This window comes from Elephantulus edwardii, unplaced genomic scaffold (assembly GCF_000299155.1).
Source record: "Elephantulus edwardii isolate Elephantulus edwardi_28Jun2011 unplaced genomic scaffold, EleEdw1.0 scaffold00126, whole genome shotgun sequence".
NCBI classification, from domain to species: Eukaryota; Metazoa; Chordata; class Mammalia; order Macroscelidea; family Macroscelididae; genus Elephantulus; species Elephantulus edwardii.
Window position 1 is genome coordinate 2780033 of NW_006399876.1, and position 22828 is coordinate 2802860.

At 42.2% G+C, this 22828-nt stretch overlaps 1 protein-coding gene and 1 pseudogene across 1 annotated transcript in view; one reads left to right on the top strand and one right to left on the bottom strand.

Moving 5' to 3' along the window:
- KCNQ1 (potassium voltage-gated channel, KQT-like subfamily, member 1) overlaps positions 1-22828 on the top strand; it is a 313853-nt gene that overhangs the window by 126104 nt on the left and 164921 nt on the right. The window lies entirely within an intron of this gene.
- Positions 5774-14114, bottom strand: LOC102844515 (annotated as a pseudogene).

Sequence of the window (22828 nt, forward strand, 5' to 3'; positions counted from 1 at the left end):
TTAGAGAGGGACATCATGCTTGGGAGGGTGGAGGGACAGCACAGGAGAGGAAGGCCCCCTATGAGGTGGATTAATTCAGTGACTGGGATAATTGGGATGGGTGTGTCAGAGACAGTGCGATTGGCACAGGACAGAGCGGAGTTTAGGGCTGTTGTACGTAGGGTCGCTATGAGTCGCAGGCGACTCGACGGCACATAACAACAACAACAACAACAATCTCTTGACAGCTGATACCAAGAATATTGACTATGGATCCAAGTAAGAAGTTGTTGACAGTGTCAATCTTTTCTCCATCTATCATAATATTGCCAGTTGACCCAGTGATGATATTTTTTGTTTTCTTGAAATTGAGATGCAACACATAGTCTGCAGCAAATGTTTCAAGTCCTCCTCACTTACACCAAGCAAGGCTGTGGCATCTACATAATATAAGTAATTAATCAGTTTTCCTTCAGCCCTAATACCACATTCTTCTTCACAGAGTGCAGCTTCTCAAATAATAAATAATTTGCTCAGCATACAGATTAAATAGATAAATAGACTAGAATCTCTGGTCTTTTTTTCATGTTTCTGAATTATGTCCTGATTCCCTACACTGTGCCCAGAACCATCTAGTGTGAGCCCTGTCAGTGTGGCTGGTGGTGATAACTAGCTATCTCCTAGTTCTTCTGATCTTAGATGAGTGGAGGCAGTCTCTTAATCATTAGGAATAATTGTTTCCTTGTATCTTTCCTTTTCTTCCTTATGCTTTGCTCAGGATGAGAAGAGACCAATAGTTGTATGTTAGGTGTCTGAGAGAAAGCTCTTCGGACCCGTCACTACTCACAGCAGTAGCATGTAGAAGTTGTCACTATGGACTGTTAATGTCAGTCAACCTATTATGCCATTCCCAAGACTCTGAACCTAAGCCCTCAGTCCCTCAAAGACTGGACCCTCTGGCAGAAGCATGTGAGGTCGTCTCATCATCCTGACCCAGGAGAACTCTGGTAATATTTCTTTTAAGATAGCTCTTCTTACCTCACCATATCCCTCTGGTAAAAAGTATTTCTTTGAATGAGTAAACCACTTCTTGTCTTTTAAAAAGTATTGGCCTCGTGCAGTGTTTACTTTTTTTTTTTATTGATTTCTTTCACTCCACATAATACTTTCCAGGCTTATCCATGTTGTGAGATATTAATGGATTGGTTGTTATCTTGTATTATTTTGTGTATGTGTACCATAGTTTATTTATCCATTCATCTGTTGATAGACACTTAAGTTTTTAAAATTCAATAACGATGTGTTTATAGCTATTATTTCTCTATTATATTGGTAGGATCACTGGAACATATATTCTTGTTAGGAGCCATTGATTCATAGCAACAGCATGAACTATAGATTTAGACCTTGTCCTTTCTTTTCCATCCTCACAATTTCTGATATGCTCAAGCCGGTTGTGATAGCTTCTGTATCAGTCCTTATTTTTGAGAGTCTTCCTCTTTCTCTGTATTACCCTGCATATGCTTTTGCATTTTTCTTGATATTAATAGGAAGCTCTGGTGGCATGGTACACAGAAAGTTACTAATCGAAAGGCCATACCTCTTGGGGGTTCAAATGCTCCAGCAGCTCCAAGGATCTCATGATAAGTATAATGTCCTTCTCTAGGGACTTATCTGTCCTGATGACATGTCAGTATACTTGAGAAAAGGTCTTTCCATCTTCTCTTCTAAGGAGCAAGGTGTGCATACTTCTTCCAAGGGAGACTTGTTAGTTCTTCTGGCAGTCCAGGGTTTCTTTAGAATTCTTTACAAGCATCATAACCCAAAGGGATCAATTCTTCAGTGTTCTCTATTCATTATCCAGCTTTCACACGCATGTGACTGAAAAATATCATGTCTCAGACCAGGCACCCTTTAATCCTTATAATGGCACCTTTGCATTATTAAAACTTTTAAAGTTTCTTGCAGCAGATTTTCCTGAAGCAAACATTGTTTAATCATGTTGTCTCATGCTTCCATGAGTGTTCATTGTGGAACCAAGTAAAACAAAATTATTGGCAATGTCAGTCCCCCCCTTTATCGTGAAGCTGCCTATTGATCTGTTTGTGAGGATCTTTGTTTTCTTTTTGCTGAGATATAATGCGGGCTGAAGGCTGGAGTCACTGATCTTCATCCATAAATGCTTCAAATCTTCACTTTCTGCAAGAAAGGTGGTGCCATCTGCACAGTTCACATTGTTGATGATGCTACATGTTTCTTCATGGAATCTGCCTTCTCAAATTGCTTGTTCTGCATACAGATCAATAGGAATGGAGGAGGAGTGCAACCCTGGCACACATCTCTCTTGATACTCAGTCATGCATTCTCCCTTTGTTCTATATTTTTAGCCAGGGCCCATCATTGGTAAACTGATGTCCATTATACCTCATCCCATGTGCTCTTCTGAATCCAGGTTGGGTGTCTGATGATTCCCTGCTCCCACAAATGATTAACCATCTTCAGCAAGATTTTACTTGAGTATGATAGTAATTCTGTTGTTGGAAAATTCCTACATTCTTGGATCACATTTCTTTGGAATGAGCACAAATACAGATCACTTCCAGTTGGTTGGCTGTCCTCCACATTTCCTGTCTTAAACAAATGAATGCTTCTAGTGTTAGATCAATTTCTTGAAACATCTGAATTGGCATCCCAACAGTTCCTTCTTTTACACGAATGTCCTCAGTTAGGAAGGAAGAGGTTTGACTTCTTTCAGTACCATTGATTTGTGATTATACGCCCCCTCCTTAAAAAGCTAGGTGTTGGCCAGTTTGTTTTGGTTCTGTGACTCTGTGTAGTCCTGCAATCTTCTATTGATGCTTCCTGCTGTATTCAGTACTTTGCCCATGAAATCCTACAACATTGCAAGTTGAGTCTTAACTTTTCCCCTCTTCAATTCTTGAATTTAATAAATAATGAGTTTCTTCTTCCCTTTTGGTTTCATAACTCTGAATCTCTGAACATTTTATTCTAAAATTTTAGCTTGACTTCTCAAGACACCCTTTGAACTCTTCCGTTCACCTCATTCCTCTCAATTTAGCTACTCCGGTCTACGGTTGGGACCTCTGGTAGTGTATTCTGTACGATGTTGTGCTGCTAACCCAAAGATCGTGCCTCTCTGGTCACTCAAATCCACCAACAGCTCCTTGGGAGAATAGTCTCCTGTGTGAGCTACAGCCCCTGGAAAGTCTTGACTCAAGCACAGTGAGAATTATCCAGAGCAAATTTCAGGGTCTCTTCTAGTGTTCTTTGATCTTTTTTTTTCTTTCCTTCCTCTTTTAAATGATCTTTAACCATCTTCATGTGTGATGTCCTTGATGTCATCCCATAGCTTGTCAGGGTTTTGGTTATTCATGTTCAAGGCATTAAATCTAGCCTTGAAATGGTCTTGAAATTCAGATAACAGTTTGTACATCAGTTGCCATGGACTTGTTTTAATTTTATTTCATTTCAATTTGAACTCACAGATTGTTGTTCTGTTCTACAGTAAAGCTCCTGACCTTGTCGTGACTTGTGATATTGAGCTTTTCCATCATTTCTTTCCACAGCTGTCATCAATTTCCATGTAACAAAGTCCACACATACTGTTGCAGTCCAGGTTGTGGAAACAGGTATTTGCTATAAATTAGTGTTTGGCCTTGAAAAATTCTCTAAGGCAGTTGTCAATCAGTTATTTTCCCAACTCCAAATCCTTCATTTCCAAACTTCACATTTCAATTACCACTCACAAACAATACATCTTCATTACATATTTTGTCCATTTCAGATGGCAGAAGTTGGTGAAAATCTTCCATTTCTTCATCTTTGCCTTTGCTGTTACGTGCCATTGAGCCAACCAGGACTCTTCGCAACCCTGTGAACAAAAGCTATGAGCCTTGCCCTATGCTGTGCCACCCTCACTCTCTGTGTTTTGTCCTTTGTATTGTTTTCTTTATTTCTGCTTTATATTACTTCCTTTCTTTTGGGGATTGTTGACCTTTTGGCTGCTCTTTTTTCTATGTGTTGTGTAGTGTAAAGGTGGTGTTTTTGGCTTTTCCATCCTTTTTGATGTATGTGTTTTTTGTTATAAATTGCCTTCTGAGCCACATTTCTGCTGGGTCCCAGAGGTTCCTGTATGTTGTGCTTTCATTTGTATTTGCTTCTAGGAATTTTTTTTTCCACTTTTTTAATTCCAGTTTCCATTATTTGATTTTTTTTTACCTTGTTCTTTCTATCTTTCCTTTTTAACATTGTTGTTGTTAAGTGCCATCTAATCACAGGTGACTCATAGCGACCCTACGAAGGAGAGTCCTCAACGCTTCAGTGTCTTTCATTGCCTCGCCAGTTTTTAACATTCGAAATGATATATCAATCTATATTATTATCATCCAAGTATTGTAATTTGAGAAGATAATTTATCCTCTTTTTCTGTTTAAAAATTCATTAAGGCTACTTTTGTAGGCTAACATATAATTCCCCCACGTTACCGGAGAATAATCCATGTTCACTGAGAAAGAATGTGCACTGTGGTTGTTGGTGAAATGTTCTGTGTATGTCTATGAGATCAAGTTGGTTGCTATCATTGCTGTAGTTCTTAGGTGCCCTATCCTGTGCCATCCTCGTGATCTCAGATATGCTCAAACTCATTGTCACAGTCACTATGTCAATTCATCTCATTTAGGGTCTTTCACGCTTTCCCCGACCATCTACTTTTCCAAGAATGATGCCTTTTACCAAGAACGGGCCCTTCTTAACACGGTCCAAGTAGGTTAAATGAAATTTCGCCACCATTGCCTCTAAGGAACACCTTGGCTGCACTTTCTCCAAGGCAGACTTGCTTGTTCTCTTGGCAATAGATGGGATATTTAGTATTCTTTTTCAAAGGCATTGATTCTTCTTCTGTCATCCTTGTTTATGGTCCATCTTTCACATACATAGAAATTAACTGAAAATACCATGGGCTAGAATCAGGCACATCTTAGTCTTTAAATGGAAATCCTTGCTTTTTAATGCTTTATAGATCTTTCTTTTCTTTGAGTTTCTTTCTAATTATTTTGCACTTCATTGAAAATGATGTATTGCAGTTTCTTACTACTTTTGTGGGGTTATTTATTTCTCTTTTCAATTCTGTTCAAATTGTTTCTTTTAAAAAGTCTCTTTAATCTTTCGTCAAGTACTTAACTATTTAACATAATTTTGACATTTTATTTGATTGGCTCTTGAATCATTATTTAATATCCTTTCTTGTCTCCTGACTTTTGCCTCAAAGTGTATTTTATCAGAGATTATTATTGCTATTCTTGCAATACTTAGTTTCGTAATAATTGTTTTTGCAATATTTGGTTGTCTTTTGCTTAAAATATTTTCCCATTCCTTAATTTTTTTAGCTTTTTCTTTTGTGTCTAAATTGTGTCTCTTGTAAGACATATATTGGTTGGTCATGTTTTCTTCTGGAGTGGGTAGGGGCATTTATTGAGCTTATCCACCAGAGTAGAAATAAAATGTTTCTTAGTATAACTTCTGCATGACAGTTAAAATACAAACAGTTTTCTGTGCTGTTTTTTTCAAACAGTTTTTTAAAAACAGTTAACCAATCAAAACCCACTACTTCAGAATCAATAGCGTCTTTGAAGCCACAGTTAACACTTAAATATGGTTAAGACTTGAATGCAGAAGTTTGGTAGGTGGGAAAGCCAATTAAGCTTCCAACTTGGTCAAATAGAATTAGAAAAAGGCAAAATTGTGTTTTCCACGGAGATACAGTCCACTGGATCCTTTAGACAGTCTTCTGTCTCTTCCCAATAAGAGATTTGTGGATATGTGGAATGACACCACCACCAGCCATTGTAGCTTAGAGAAGAGTCGAATTCTTCATCTCCTTGAATAACAAGCTGCCAGTGACGATGTGTAATACGTTTTGATGCATTTCCTGCCAGTTCAAGTACCTCTGCGGTGAGGTAGGACAGGATGGCTGCACTGTCCCCAGTGGCAGTGGTCCATGATTAGTGGTCCTAGATTTCAGATGTGGATGAGTATGGCCCACTGGGAACAGAAACCTGGCTCTCTGCGAGCAAGAAACCACCTTTGTCTTGGCCTATTGGGAGTCTTTTCCAGCCTGAAATTCACACAGGCAGGCAGAGAAAGGGCTAGTCAAATACCAAGGATCTCCCACCAATTACTCTGTTAAACCATGATTCAAACTGCCAGTCATGGTTTCTTATCCATTCCGCCACTGTTGGTCTCTTAACTGGTGTGTTTAATGTATTTACATTCCATGTGATTATTGATAGATATGGATTTACTGCTGCTGTTGTGTTTGTGTGTGTCAGACACTGAGAGGAGCTAATTTCTTGGTTCCATATTACTGATGGGTTCTTTTAGGTTTTTTTTTTTATTCCTTCATTGCTAATGATTTTCTTCTTTTTGTAATAAGGTATATTAATTTTCTTTAGGTTGCCTTTAAATTTACTTTATCTTCCTAAGTTTAAATCAGCCTTTTAGATCTTAATATTACCTCCACATCTTCTTTATATTAAAATGTATCGGAGTCTGTTGTCATTTTGCCCAAACGTTCATATTGGTTGTTTTATTTTTAAATTACAAATTTAATTTCCTGATACATATATTGTTTCTATCAGATACAGTGAAGTTTAACTTCTGAAAATTCTCTTTGTCAAACAATTAGACCATAGGGTATACTCACCATCTTTTTCAAAGAAAACTGTAATCTTTTCAAATGGCCGTATCTTGCTCTTTGGTAAGTCTTCACTTCTACTTTATTAGTCCTTTTCAAAACACTGTTGATTTCATCCAAGTTGCTAAATTTATGTTTGCTTTTTTGTAGCATTGCTATATATATTTTATATATATAAATAAAATTAAGCTATGGATACCTATATTTATATATATGGATATAATTTAAGTATCATTTACAAGAGATGAAATAGATGACAAATAAAGCTACCTAATACGTTCTTGGATAGAAGAGTTTCCACATTATTTACGTAACCCTCTTTGTATAAACATTTACTATATATAGTGGTAATATTTCAGAATGATTATACTTGTAGAACACAATTCTCAGCTGAACTCTACAGAATACACAATTAATTTTAAAGATAATTTGCTTACTTTTAATTTATTATTTCCTTTTATGAACATTGGTGCCACTAAGTCTTCAGGGTTTTCCCCCCCTTGTTTCTTTACATTATACAGATAGAAATATAAAATTAATTTTAGACTTCTTGTTTATTAGAAATAACCTCAAATCTCCCTTTCCCAGCGCTGATAACCACTAATCTATTTTCTGTTTCTGTGCATTTGCTTATTCTAGATATTTTGTATCAGAAAGATCACAAACCATTTGCCCTTATGTGACTTCCTTCCCTCAATCAACATCATGTCTCCAAGGCCTGTCCATGTTCTAGGATATATTGGAACATCTTTTACGGATCACTGGATACAGGGACCATATTTTGTTTCTTTGGTTATCATCTTGTGCTGATGGACATTTGAACTGTTTGTACCCCTTAGCTACTATGAATAATGTTGCTGTGAGCAGTGGTATATGCTTATCTTTTGGAATCTGTGTTCAGTTCTTTTGAGTATGTACGTAGGAGTGGAATTTCTGGGTCATGTTAGCCTATGTTTGACTTTTTAAAAAACTTCAACAGCTTTTTTTCTAGCAGCTGAACCATTTTTTTTCCATTGGTGAAAGAGTATTCTCATCTCCATATCCTCATACTCATTTCCAAAATGTAATTTTAAAATCATCCTAGAGGTGACACTGAGTTTGGTGGCTTGAACTCAACAGCCGTTCTCCAAGGAGAAAGGTGAGGTAGTGTGCTTCTGAGAGGTCTTAGAAGCCTGCAGAGTTGCAGAAGTTAAATGGCTTCAACCTTGGGGACTGTGGTTGGTTTGGGTCCTAGTAGGGGCTGGAGATTTCCACACTGCTGTTGGGACTTGCATCTTCACAGTGACAAAGAAGTGCTTGTGCCTGTCATTCATTTGCATAACTTCTTTGGAGAAATGTCTATTCTAGTCCTTTGCACACTTCTGCTCAGGTAGTTTGCCTTTTTTTGGTGTTTGAATTCTTCATATATTCTGGGTATTAAACCCCTTTATTCCATGTGTTAACTATATTTCTTGATAATAGCCCTTCAGAAATACAAGTTCTCCTTTCTGATGAAGTCCAATCAGTTTCTTCTTGTTTAAGCATTCGACACCATATTTAACCATCTGGAGAGTCTGCAGCTTTGCCGCAGTGCCTATTGGTTTTATAAGGAGCTTATACTTTTAGCCCTTGTATTTGAGCTGTTTTTCCATTTGAGTCTGTTTTCATGTGTGATAGGAGCTGTGGTTCTGACATCATTCTTTGCCTACAGATCTCATTGTCCCAGCACTACTGGGATTTTATTATAAGAATGGACTTGGCAGCCCTGTGACAAACAATTAGCCCTGCTGTTTTCAGGTGCCACCGAAGGAACTGACTCCTAGTGACTCGTGTGAACAACAGATCAAGCCTTTGCTTGTTTTGTGCCATCCTAACAATTTCTGCCATACTCAAACCCATTGCATAAACATAAAATGCCATGAGCACCAGGTATGGGAGTTTGTGTGTCTATTCCACTGTATCATTGTGGGTGTTCTTACTTTCTTTAATCTTCTCCTCACTCTTTCCCCCAGGATTTTCTTGGCTATTCCAGCCCTTCTTGGAATTCCAAAAGAAGTCTGGTAGTAGCAAGCTCTTACCTTTTTCTTATCTAGGAATGTCTCCATTTTACCCTCCTTTCTGAAGGACAGTTTCATAAGGCACACAATTTTTATTTGATGAGATTTCCCCCTCCAGAACTTTAAATATCAGTCATTTAAAAATGCAATTTTTCCATTGCATTCTGGCCTTCAGGGTTCAGGGGTCAATGCTATATAAACTATCAGGAGACCGCTTTTGTGTGATAATTCACGTCTCTGACGGCCTTCACAGTTGCTTTTTGCTAGTCCTGTTCCCACTATCAGAAGAAAATCATCCGTCCTTCAGTGTTCAGTACTTTATCTGTGAGCTGTTTTTTTAACAGGCTCTTTATCAGCTTGAAGAAATTCCCTTCTATTCCTGCTTTTAAGAGTGTGGAATTTCATGCGTGTTTTTTTTTGGGGGGGAGGTGTTAAATGAGGTTGGAATTGCTTTTGTCTATTAATGTAATGTACTCAGTTATAAGGTGATTGGATTAAAAAAATTTGAACCCATTATTATGTACAATGAAACTCAATTTTTAAAAAAAGTTTTAAGTGCATTGCATGCTCTTTGGATGGTATCCTGTGGTCTGCTCATTTGCATTCTGCCTGGCACCACAGCTTTCCTAAGATGCCGCATGATGGCTCTCTTCTGCTCCAAATGTCACCTTTGACAGCTGTGTGTCATGCAGAAATGGCCAATTTCCATCTCCTTCATGTTAAGCAGTTCCCACTTTGTTACCTGATGGGTACTTGCACAGTGGCAGTCTGGACATTTCAAGGAAGTGGTTTGCTCCATCTGTCTTGCGGGTGGTACTATTTAATTTGGCTTTCTCCGTTTTTATGGGAGATTGTCAGTCTTCTCGTTCTCACTGAGTCCTTCTTATTTCCCTGCTTTCAGAGTCACTATCATTTCCTTATGCTTGGTTTCTCTTTTCTTGGCCCTATCTTTTCTAGTGTGTGGAGGGAGGAACTCAGTGAATTGAGTCTTTTTCTCTAAGAGGTGAAAAGAGAAACAGAATTTCAGAAACATAAAAAAAGCATTGTAGGTAAGAATCTACAGAGTAAATTTTTAGTGGCTGGGTGAAAATCCATAGGTGAAGATGAAAGTAAACAAGTGAAGATGAAAGTAAACAAATGGCATTTTGATAAAGCTTTCGTTTAAAGATGAATGGGCCCTTCTGGATCTCTGGCCTCCCTCGCCATGGCCCTCTCTCCTGAGCTTTCTTTGCTGTCTGTTCATAGCCCATGACATTGGTGTCCTGCACCCTGGCTGGCCCAGGTCTACCAATGGCTTCTACAAGTCAGTGTAGGAGGGTCCCCACTGTCCTCTTGCTGGGGAGAGCGTGGTCTCTGAATGCAGGCCAACCTTTAGTAAATTCTTCAGCACAGCCAGGCATGTGCAGTGCGTCTTGCATGTACAGAAGTGTGTTCTGCAACCCTGACTCCTGAAGGGGCTGCCTGACGGTACAGAAGACCCTTGGCTTGCATGTTTTTGCCACGGCTCCTGGAAAGACTGCCAGCTTGCCTTCCTCTGGGTTGTTTCTGAGCCAGCTGGGGCCCTCAAGCCTTTTGCTTTCCACTCAAAGGCCCCTGACTGTTACTGGCTGACTGCTTTGCTAGGATATAAAACTAGACTGGATTGTCCCAGATCTGCCTCCCTGGAGTTGAGTGGGCCCTCTCAATTTAAGAATTAGTTTTTCTTTCTGAAAATTTCTCTTGGCTGGGTGGTTATGTGTTGGTTAGGGATCTCCCCCTGCTCACTGCAAGGTGGTAGAGATGGAGTGGTCTGGTTACAGAAAGGGGGCCACTGGGGGACTGAGTGGTCAGGCAGTTGTGTTCTGCTGGGTGGGGGTGGCAGTGACGGCAGCGGGATGGATATTCCAAGTCTTTCTATTGTGTTGCCCAGCCTGCCCACGCCTTTAGGGAATTTATTTACAGGAGCACTGTACTTCCACCTGGCTTCCTGTGACCCCTGCTGCTCCCAGGCCTTGCATTTCCTCCTTGGTCTTGTTTTGATGACTCTGGCGTTTTTCCTGCTTTTCTCAAAGTTCCTTTTTTTCTTTACCCTTCCCTGAGTCCCACCACCTCTGGTTTCAGTCCTTCCTTTTTCCTCAGGCCACACTTTTGTCACTGGATCATGGTAACCTCTTGTGGCTCCCTCCCTACATCCACCTGGAGGCCTTAGAAGCAAGCACTGGTCATCTAGCCCACCACCAAGAAGGCTCAGTGGCACGGATCTGCTTAGTAGAGTACCCACTGTCAGAACCTACCGCACAAGAAGCACTGGTGTCACATCAATAAGTCCCTGCCTGCCTCATATGAAGGCATGCGCCCATTGCCCACTAGTGTCTTTCAGGTTGGTCCCAGCAGAAGGCCCGATTGTGGAGGCCCATGTTTCCCAGTAACCTCTCCATCCGTGTCCTCGGAGCTGGCAACATTATGAGCAGATGGGCTCTCGTTAGAGGCTGGTCTCCCCACTCCCTTGAAATGACCACATCCTAAGACAGTATTGCTCCCATTCCTGATAACTGGAAATTCTTGTGTCGCTCAGTGTCATCTCTGGGCCTTCAAAATGTCACCTGACCATGCTACACCCCACCAAGCTCTTCATGAACGGCAACTGGGGGGATGCAGCACAGAGGCCTTCCTTGGTCAGCTGGCCAGGACAGGGGCGGGGGGGTGCCGGCCTGAGTTAATGGCTTTTGACAGAGACTGCTAAAATAATTTTGACATTAAGCCTCCCCTCCACTCTGGGGTGGCTCTGACTGTGTCCAGACTCCGACTGGCGGGTCCCTGGGCCCCTTGCTGGCCGGGCTGGGAGGCGGCCTGGGAGGGACCTGCGTTCTCAGCCCGCACCCTCGGGGCCTGGGGGTGGGGCTGTGCAGATGTCTGGCTGTGGTCACTGGGCCTGCAGCCGGATGCGGAGCGCCAGGCCTGCAACTCATTTCCCCAGGAGCCTCTGCCAGCATCTGCGGCGGCTTCCCAGCCTTCGCCCGTGCTAATTGCCCTGATTAGTGTGCAAAGCCCAGAGCCGGCACGGAGCGGTGCTGGGATGGAGGTGAAAAGATCACTCTTCATTAGATTAAAAACATTTTTCTCTCCTTCTGTCATTTTGCCTTGAAAATCAAGGCTGTTTGCTCATTCTCCTTGTCCAAAGGCTTCCAGAAACGTCCTACCCACCTCTCCAGAGGTATCTGGGGCGTGTCCTGTGAGCTTACCTTCTGGAGTGACCAGGGTTTGGCCCAGATTCTACTACGTGGAGCTTCTTGGGCCGAGAGACCTGGGTCCTGTGTGCAGAGACCTGGGGGAGAGATCCTGTGGAGGGGGTTTCAGGTCAGCTGAGTGAGTGACCAAGCATGTCTCTCCCACATCCTGGGCCTACTCAAGCTGGACCTGGGAACCCTTCAGCCCATGCCCACCCTTGGGACTAGAAGCTCTGACCACATCAGTCTGAGGGACAGCTCTAGATATGAGGGTTGACAAGGGGGGCTGTTGGCTCTCATGCATCCTTCTGGGTTTTCTCAGGAACCCCAAGGTGGCCTCTGATGTCGGTGTCAAATTCTTAACAGATTTGTTGTTCACACGTCAGGCATGGGATCCAAAACGTTCTGGAGTGTTGCTTCAAATGTCCTTGTCCACTAGGCTGTTGATGTGGGAACAGTTGACAGAAGAACTGAGAGTTGGAGTCTACCTCACAACCCCATAGCATGGACCACCCTCCCCAGGCCCTGCCCGAAGGGGCCCTGCTGGTCTTGTCCAGCTGCCCTTCTCCTCCAAGCCCAGTGGGGGCAGTGTGGCACTGCTGAGTACAGGGCTGAGGTCTGGTAACTATGCCAAGGCTGTTCCTGGGACTTAGAAAGGTCCCTGTTTCTGGAGTTGCAAATGGTTGAACCCCAACTCAAACAAAGGGTGCATTTTCAGGGCCACACATGTGGGTCCAGCTGTTTCAGACACAGCTGGGCTGGGCTACTGACCCCTCCCCACCCTGCCCTCACTGACCTTAGAAAGGCGTGAGTCAATCTGCATGCACAGTGGAAAGTGGAGAGGGCTTGGGGGCCAGGGGGACCCCAGGACATGTTAAGGGTCCTTTCAAGGCCTGGGTCAGGAGTCCCCACAGACAGAGTCGAGGGAGGCAGCCCCCTTGGAATGGAGGGCAGAATTTCCCAGAAGTGGGAGGCTGGCTATTGGTTCTTGAAAACAACAGGTGTCCACTCCAAGGTATTTCCTCGGCACGGCGGGGCCAGCTGTGCGCACATCCCGCCTGGCGCCCTGGCAGCTGCTGTGGGAACAGCCCAAGCACTGGTTATCCGTGTCTCTGACTTCTTGCTTGGACTGGAGGCACAGGTGGTGGGTGGTGGGCGCCACAGACTAGGAGCTGGGCATGGCAGCTGGTGAGGGCACAGGCAAGTCACGTAGGCCTGGACACAGCTGTCCCATATGCAGAGGATTCCTTTTCTTGGCATAGATCCACCAGACTTTGGGAGATGGTTTAAGGGTGCCATTCTTGGGGGACTGAGGAAGACTCCCACCAGGGGAGTAGGGTCACAGGAATTTAGACATGGCTGGGAATAGGAGACTGGGTGAAGGGGTGTCTGGGACTTGTGGGAGAAGCATCCTACACACAGAGGACGTGGGTGTCTGTGCACAGTACTCACTGCGTTGCACAAGAGTAGGTAGGGGACCTTCCAAAGGAGAGAGGTTGGAGGTCACAAGGCAGGCCCACCACTGAAATGCAGATAGGAACAGGCATGAGGTACCATTTCTGCAACCTAGTCTCAAGTGTAATCAGAGAGCCTGAGAAAGCAGGGTGGCAGGGCAGCTTGTGGACACAGAATCTGTGCTGGACACATGGGGCCATGGAGGGAGAAGACAGTTCTGCTGGGCAGCTCTGAGCAGGCCTTGCAAGTGGGCAGGCTTGCAGGGCAGCTCTGAGGAGTAGGGTTCCACAGACCACTCAGGTATGAGGGGAATAGGCTGCCTGAATGCTTGCTGGCTGTCCTCTCCATGTTCCTTCAGGCTGAGTTGGTTTTCCTTCGGATCCGGTCTCTGGGGCCGAAGCTGGATGGGACTCCAAGGCCGGTTCCGTCCATGAAGGCGAGATTTGGCAGCCAGCAACCCCAGCTGGGGTGATGGCCACGCCAGAGGCGATCCTGGCCCTGTAGACCTCCTGTGTTCCTAGAAAACAGAATTGTTTTGTTCTGCCCTGATTCTGGCCCAGTCATCCTTAGGCAGCCGAGGAATGATCCGGGCCAGGCCCAGAGCTGTGCTCTCGTGGGAAAGTTTGACTTCATGGCTGGGCAAGGCTGCCCCGCACCCTCTGGCGACACCTGGGGCTTCTGTCCTGAGAGCTCCTGATGGGCATACCACACTTCTGTGAGGACCATCTCAGGAGCCCAGGCAGCTGGTGGGAATGTCTTTTCATTTCAAAAAAATGTCAGGCTTCATCTTCCTGAGTCAGGCAGCAGAACCTCAGTTCTTGAAGGCAGAAGTACTGGGAAGAGTCCTGCCTCCCTCTCACCATCCTGCCATTTCTCTGCTGAGTAAGTGAAAAATAGACACCTATTTCTTTATCAAATGACACTGGACTCCAGGTCTCAGGCAGGGCACAGAGCAGTTATAGGATGCACCAGGGACACAGGAAGCCAGCCCCCAAACCCTGGGACACGGGCAGCACCTGCTCCCAATGGAGCCTGGGCTTCAGCCCGCTCCCACGCTCAGCCTGCAAAGCCTGGACCCAGAAGGCCTCACGAGGGGCCCTGCCCCCAGGTGCAGCTCAGTCGTGTCTGAGCTGTTTCCTGCTGGACGGCTGCTCCTGTCCCCAGGGCCTGAGAGCTCCTGATTTTATTTACATTTCCCCAGTTATGAGTGGGGAGGGACACCGCAGCATATGCTAGATTCCTCCTGCGTGATGGGCTTTGTTGCTACTGCCTGGATTTCGCAGTTGTTTATATCATTGTGATCTACTTGCAGTCCATTGTTTTGTAGATTCCATTCTTCTCAGTGTGGCTGTGATTGCTCTCTACCAAGGTGGCTTCATTCTAACCCTGTAGGTGTAACTACTCCTTTCTGGAAATTGCTTCATAGGCTTAAAAGTCCCTTGTTAGCCTGAGCCCATGAAAACTGATATGTAATGATGGCCTTTGGAAATCAAGGCCTATTATTTCTGAATTTTACTAGGGTTTCTCTTATGTCCTGGGATGATGCCTAGAATGAGCATTTCTGCATACGGTGTGAGGCAGGGGTCTGGTATAATGCATTTTTCATTGAATATCATGGAGCAATAACAAGTCGTGCCTGAATACTTCATTATGAAGTCTATCCTGTTCTTGTGAAAGCAGAGCCACCAGACCAGGTCAGAAACTGGGTGAGATGACATTCCTGGAGGCCCAGGCTTGCGCCTAGGGGAAGGCTCTCCTTCTCCCAACATTATTGTCCTGATGACCAACCTTTGTGATAAGCACTATTATCCTGTAGAACAAGTTCTCCCCAGAGATGCCGTATCTGTTCCCTGTATGTCCTAGTCTTTTAAAATCAGCTTCTTAAGGTCTTCACGCAAAATCCTTGGGATATTTATGAAAACTGAGGGAGAATCTTTTCAGTAGTGCTTCTGCTAGCTAATACAACAAAAGCATGTTTCTCCAGGTAGCTGTATTCCATGTCTCCCATTAGTTATCTTTTTTCCCCATGGAAATCTTGCCTACATACTGAGAGTTCTTTCTGAGGGCTAACTGCCATAACATCCATTTTGTCCACTGCAAACCTGAAGGACAGTATAACTACTCCACGTGGTTTCCAAGACTGTAAAGCTTTATGAGATCAAGTTGGTTAGCAGCTCAGTGCTCAGTACACCATGATACCAGTACACAATTCTTACTGTATACACATTATTTAAAAAGTTTAAACTGTTAAGATTCTTTTAGATTTATAGGAAAGGCAAATATGAGAGTCTTCACAGAGCCTTCACCCAACTTCACGTAAGATTCTTGGCTAACAATGGCGAGACCACCTTAACTGTAATACAGAAGTAAAGTTTCTTTGTTTGCACTTCCCTTTAATGTCCTCTTTCACTTCCAGGATTCCACATTGTGTTTGCAGACACAGCCCAAGCTTCCTCCAAGTGGCAGGAGCTTTTTGGCGTCCCTTTGTCTCTGACGATCTTGATAGTTCTGAGAGATATTGTCCAGAAACTGTGTGGAATGTTCTTCAGTTAGGGTTTGTCTGATGCTGTTTCACGATTGGAATGTGACCCTGGGATTCGGAAAAGAAGACCCTAATGAGTTGCTTTCCTCATTGCATCATAATGAAGATGGGTAGGGCCCACATAAGCCCTTGCAGGAGATGTTGACCTTAGGTTTTCCTCACTGACTTTACTCCTGTAGCTAAAAGCATGATGGAAAGTACAGCCTACAATGAAGGGAGAGAAGCTAAAGGGCACCCAGAGAGTGAACATTAGAGAACTGGGAACATAGTCGAACCAGCACAGCACATTCTGGAAGGGCTGCTTTGACATGTTTCATAAACTTTACACCCCTTAACTTTGGCCTGCACCTATGGTTTCACTTGCAGTGCTGCTTTCCAGTGTTCCAATGATCCTTTTCTATTTGTTTTGGTTTTTTTTGTTTGGTTTTTTCGCACACACACTCACTTACTTCTTGGCAATCTGTAAGGAAGACCTGTCACCTCTTCACCAAAATTTACTGTATTCCTTCTATCAGGCTGGGCTCCAGAACACTAATTTTAGGTTATAATCCAATGTTGTTTAGTTAGAGGCCTTTGATTAAACTTCAATATAGAGTGAGCCCAATAGAATAAAGCATTGCCTAGTCTTAGATCAGCCCCACAACTACTCCTGTGCTTGAGCAATGTCAGCCTTTGCTGACCTACTCTACAAGCCATCTTGTCCTTCTCCAGGGACTGGTCATCCTGATATCATGGTCAAAGCATGTGGAGTCTTACTATCCTCACTCTGAAAGAGCATTTTGGCTGTGAATCCCCAAGACAGACTTGTTTGTTGTTCCAGTAGTACATGATACAATCATTTTTCTTTGCCAGCACTGTAATCCAGATGTATCAATAATTCTTCAGTCTTCTTACTCATGGTCCAGCTTTCATGCATATTTGCTGATGCTAAGTGCTGTCAAGGCAGCTCTGACTTACAATGACCCCATGTGCAACAGAACAAAACACTGCCCAAGCGCATGCCATCACACATCCACTGCTGTGTCTGCACCCCTGTTGGAGCAACTGTGCCAGTCCATTTCATTGAGTTCCCCTCTTTTTTGGGGGCGGGCTCTCTACTTCACCAAGAATGAAGTCTTTTTTAAATTTTATTATTTTGTGTGTGTGTACCGTCAAATCAGATCTGACGGGTACAGGAGGAGATTGTACCTCCTTCCCCTTCAGAGCATCTGGTGGGTTCGAACCATGCGCCTCTGGGATTGTAGTTGCAGTTCCTTGCCACTAGGCCACCAGAGCTCCCCAAGAATGAAGTCTTAATCCAGGGGGGCTGACTCCTCCTAACAACATGTGAGATGAGGTCTCATCCTCCTCCTTTATAAGGAATATCCAGCTGCACTTCCTGCAAGACAGATTCAATGCGTGTGTGTTTTTGGGTTAGGGTTAGGGTTAGATACAACAGTCCTCACCACACCACAATCCAGCTACATCAGCTGGCCTTTGGAATTCCTTATTCAGTGTCCAGCCCTGTTCTTTAGCATTTTTGAAAGGTCTCTAGCAGCAGATTTTCCCACATCTTTTTATTTCCTGACCACTGCATCCAAACAAGTTTTGATTGTGGATCCAAGAAAAATGAAATCCTTGAAAACTTTAATCTTTTCTCCGTTTTTCATGATGATGTTCACTGTTGCAGTTTTGAGGATATTTTATTTATGTTGAGCTGTTATCCACATTGATGGCCTTCCGTAAGTGTTTTAAATCTTCTTCCCCCTGCAAGTTGTGTCATCTGCATACCAAATGTTGTTGAATTTTCCTCCAAATCTGATATTACATTCTTCTACATGTAGTCCAGGTTTTCAAATTATTGACTAACATAGATGGGACAGGTGTGGTGAAAGTTTACATAGAAACTTATGTTCTCTATGTTCTATTTAAAAAACTTGTCTGTGGATGGTTTCCAAATGAGTTCAATTAAGTGTTCTGGAATTCCCATTATTCTCGATAATATCCATAATTTATTATAATCCACACAGTTAAATAACTTTGCATAGTCAGTAAAGCATAAGTAAACACACTGTGATATAATGTGCTTTCACCAAGGATTCATATGACAACAGTAATGATAGCTCTCATTTCATGGTCTCTTCTAAAGTCAGCTCGAATTTCCGGCAATTCTCACTCAAATATTTTACTTGTGTATGACAATAATGGTATTGTTCAATAATTTTTGTGTTCTGTTGGATAACAGAACTTCTAGACATAGTGTAGTTGGTATTCCATCAGTTCCTGAAGCACTATTTTTCTTTTTCATCAATATCTTCAATTAAGCCTGGACTTTTTAACATAATTGCTTTTTGATCTTACCAAAATGTTTAAGTTACCTCTTAACGTGGTCATGTGTTGACCAATTATTTTTGGTATGGTGACTGTGAATTCTCTCCACCTTTAATTTATATGTCCTCCATCATTCAATCATTTGCCTTGATGCTACTTGAGGTTTGATGTTTTCATCAGCTCTTTTATCCTGAAAAAATGTTGAGCATATTCTTCCCTTTTAGTTATCTACATCATTATTTTATAATTGTATTTCATTTTGAGGTGCCTTTGAAATATTCTATCTAGCTTTCTTATTTCTTCCTCTTGGTTTACAATCTCTATGTTCTAGAGTAAATTTCCAGATCTCTTCCGACATCTATTTCAGTCTTTTATTGTTTCCTTTTCCTCTTCATGTATGATGCCCTTGCTGCCATACCACAACTTTTCTGGTATTGTCATGAGTGTCCAGTGCATCAAAAGCTAGTCGTTGGATGGTCTCTAAATTCAGTTGGGATATACATAAAATCATGTATCTAGTGGACAAGTCTTCACACCCATCAACTTCAGTATGTCCTTGCATATGAGCTACTCAACTCCTCCCCTGGTCTTGTTATGATGTTGAGCTTCTCCATCATCTCCTCCCACCGGTGTGGCATATTTAATTTTGAAAAGCTCATGTTGCAGTGAACAAGTCATCATCATTGTTGTTGTGAAAAGCTCTTATGTCGACTATAGTCCATAGCTCCCCTATTAATAAGAGATCACTGTGTCAACTCATCCTGAGCTTCCACCTTTCCCAGAATACCCTGACAATATGCTTACAGTCAGTTAAAGAATTTGACCATCCTCATCTCTAATGAGTAACCTGGTTGCACTTCTTCTAGAAAGACTTGTTCTTTTCTCAGTCCATGAGAAATATTCAATAATCTTCTCCAACACTGTAACTCAATGGCATTGATGATTCTTCTGTCACCGTTATTCATCCCAAATTTCAGATACATATGAAGCAACTTAAATTATCATGGCTTGGATCAAACCTTAGCCTTAACACTGACATCCTTGCTCTTTTAGCACTTAGTAGGTTTGCCCAATGCAGAGCATCTTTTGATTTCTTGAGTGCTAAGCCCTGATTGTGGATCCCAGTCACATGAAATCATGGACAAATTCAATCTTCTGTCCATCATATTGCCTTTTGGCCCAGTGGTGAAGATTGCTTTCTTGATTTTGAGATTTTAAGCCTTGCAGTATTCGATTGTTCTGTTCAGAGTACTTTTTGGTCCATGTATGTTTCTCATGAGCACAGTGTGTTCTAGGATTCTCATTTTTTTAAAATGCTACCTATAATTTTTTGAAAGGAGGAGTGGCATCCACTTCCTGAACAACATGCCTCTAGAAACTCTATGAACTCATAGAACGCCTTCAGGTCTTATGTTCATAGAGTCACTATGAGTCATATGCAACTTGATGGCAATCAACAACAAACCATAATTTGTCATGATCCAGTCTACTGCCTTTGCATAATTAATAAAATACACATCTTCTTGAATAGGTCATTGGTTATACAATATTTATCATGCCATCATGGTCCTAGTTTCTATCAAGACCATGTTTTCCAAATTTTATGTCCAATCAGCAGTTATAATACATCTTCATTGCATGTCTGATCAAGTTTAGATGGCATTAGAAGTCTCCTTGTTGATTTTAATGGCTGATATGTAAGTCATATTAACAGGTCTCTCTAATATGTATTGATATTATCTTGGCATTGGCAATGTTGTACTTCATACTCTGAAATGTTCTTTTTAACAATGAATGAGACTCTCTTTTAGCCAACCATGTGGTTTTGTGGTTCAAAATGGGCAATATCTATACATTTCAGCTCATTAATGCATAGGATATTTATAAGTTCCATTTAGTTTTTGACAGCTTGCCATTTTCCTTGTTTCATACATGGTTCACTTCTTGTTCCAATTATTAATGGATTTTTGCCATTGCTTCTCATTTCAGTCATGCCACATCAGCAAATGAAGATCTTTCACTGACTAACACACATAAGAAAAATGAAAATACCATGGCATGGTTCAGATTCACCATAATCCTCAAAGTGACATCTTTGCTTGTTAACACTGACTACTGCTTCCAGAGCTGTTGATTTGGGATCCAATTAAAATTAAATTCATTACATCTTCATGTGGTTCAAATCTCCTGCTCTGTGGGAGAAGAATGAGCAGTCTCCTACAGTGCAATTAACTGCCTTTGAAAACCTTCTGAATGGTCAGGTATAGGTCAGCTGGAACTCAGTGGAAAACAACCACAAATCTGATTCTTTAGAGTTTTATGAGCATTTCTTTTCTCTGACACTAGACAACATTTAAGGCTCGCTGCATCCTCTATGCAAGCCCTACAGTCAGCCCCTCAGACAGACAGTGCACTGGAGAATGGTACTTAGAATTTAAAATTAGGGACCCACATCTCCACACTGTTACTGGGTTGTCACTGTACCTAGGTCCATTCAGCTGGCAGAGCATGGTAATGTGTGTACGCACACTTGCTTTCACACCTTTCTGCATCATTCTACAGTGTATTCATCTTCTCACTAATGTTGCTCTAATTTAGGACAACATTTCTTTTTTACTCACTCCACGCCCTCTGCCTCCTCCAGCTTGTTTGTAACACTTTTTCTTGACAGTGATAAACCAGGCTCCTCTGTTATCTACAGTTTGTGTACTTAGCTCTCCTTTACATGCAGCATTCCTTAGAAAACAAATTTACCAAGTAGAACATTTATCATAATGCTAATTTTTTTTTCTTTAGCCACACAGTATCATGTCAAAAGACTTTCTTAAAGGGATTTGGGGTCATTCTTCTTTCCTGAAGCCCTGGGATCATGGAGTTCTTTCCTGAAGCCCTGGGATCATGAGATCATGACTGCTAACTGAAAATGTGGTTCACACCCATCTGATGAGGTGGGAAGATATGGCAATCTGGTTCCATAAAGATGAGTTTTGGAAATGCTGTAGCTAGTTCTGTTTTCTCCTGCAGGGTATACAGTATCTACCTGCAATACATTTGTTTGATTTGCCTTCTCTGTCCTTGGGGTACTGAATTGTGCTTCTATAACCCAGGTACATCTCTGACACAGGTAAACTCATTAGACTGCCTCCCGCCTGGGCTCCACCAATGTCCTGGGTGACTGGCACTTAGTGGGTTTCATTCTTTGAAGTGTATCATTGTGTGGGTGATAACAAGTTCCTGGAGAGCAGAGTTCCACACCCCTGTGCGGCCCCTTTGAAGTCAACCCCTCTCTGCTAACCACTGGTAACAAATGATCTGGTTTTTGTCCCTGTCCTTTTGCTTTTCCAGAACTTCTCACAAATGCAATCATATAATATGTAGCGTTTGGCATCTGGCTTCTTTCACTTAGCAAAAGGCACTTGACAATCACGCATGATACCATGTGAATCAATATTCACTCCTTTAGATCTGTGAGCAGTAAAGTATGTATGGCTTGGCTGATTTAAAAATAAAAAATTGGCAACTTCTGGTTTGGAGTGATTACAGTAAATTTGCTGTAAACATTTATTCTAGTTGCCTGGGCATTTCTTCTAGTTGGGTGATTACTGTGTCATAGTTGCCATGGTTTACCAGTGAAAGGATGGTGACTGACTTTGTTTACAAAATTGTGGAGCTGGCAAGTGGAAATTCGAGAGACAAGACAGATTGTAAACCCCAGAAAAAATGTATATGTTATAGTCTTGGAGAGGGAGCCCATTGTAGTCACTGTGTCTGTCCATCTTGGTGAGGGTTTTCCTATTTCATGTTGACTTTTCACCTTTCCCAGCATAACATCCTAGTCCAAGGACTCTCCCCAACACTCCTCAACTACATGCCCCAAATATGCAAGATCAAGTTTTGTCATCCTTGCCTCCAAAGAGCACCCTTGTTGCACTTTCTTCAAGACATGTTTGTTTGTCAGTCAATGGGATATTCAATACAATTCTCCAACACCACAACTCAAAGGATATGATTTGTCTTCTGTCATCCTTATGTGTTGTCCAACTTTCAGATGCATAGGAAGTAACTGAAAATATTATGACTTGGATCAGGTGCACCTTACATTGTTTTTGCTTAACTGCTTGGAGAAGCCCTTAACAGTAGATTTTTGAATGTAACACATCTTTTAATTTCTTGACTGCTGATACCAACAGTGTTGATAGTAGATCCAAGTAAGGTTTAAAAAAAATTGCAGTTTCAATAGTTTCTCCATTTACCATGATGTTGCCTATTGGTCTTCTGGTGAGTATTTTTATTTTGTAATCGAGATGTAATCCATACTAAATGTAGTCTTGACAGAAAGCATTTTAAACCCTCACTTTAAGCTACCAAGGTTCTATGATCTAGATATCATCAACACAGATTGTTGAGTATTCATCCGATCATACTATTTTTTTTCATCATAATGTTCAGCTTCTCAAATAATTTGTTGAGCATATGTTGTTGTTGTTATGTGCCGTCAAGTCGCTTGTGACTCATAGCGACCCTATGTACAACAGCCCTAAACTCTGCTCTGTCCTGTGCCAATCACACTGTCTCTGACACACTTAGC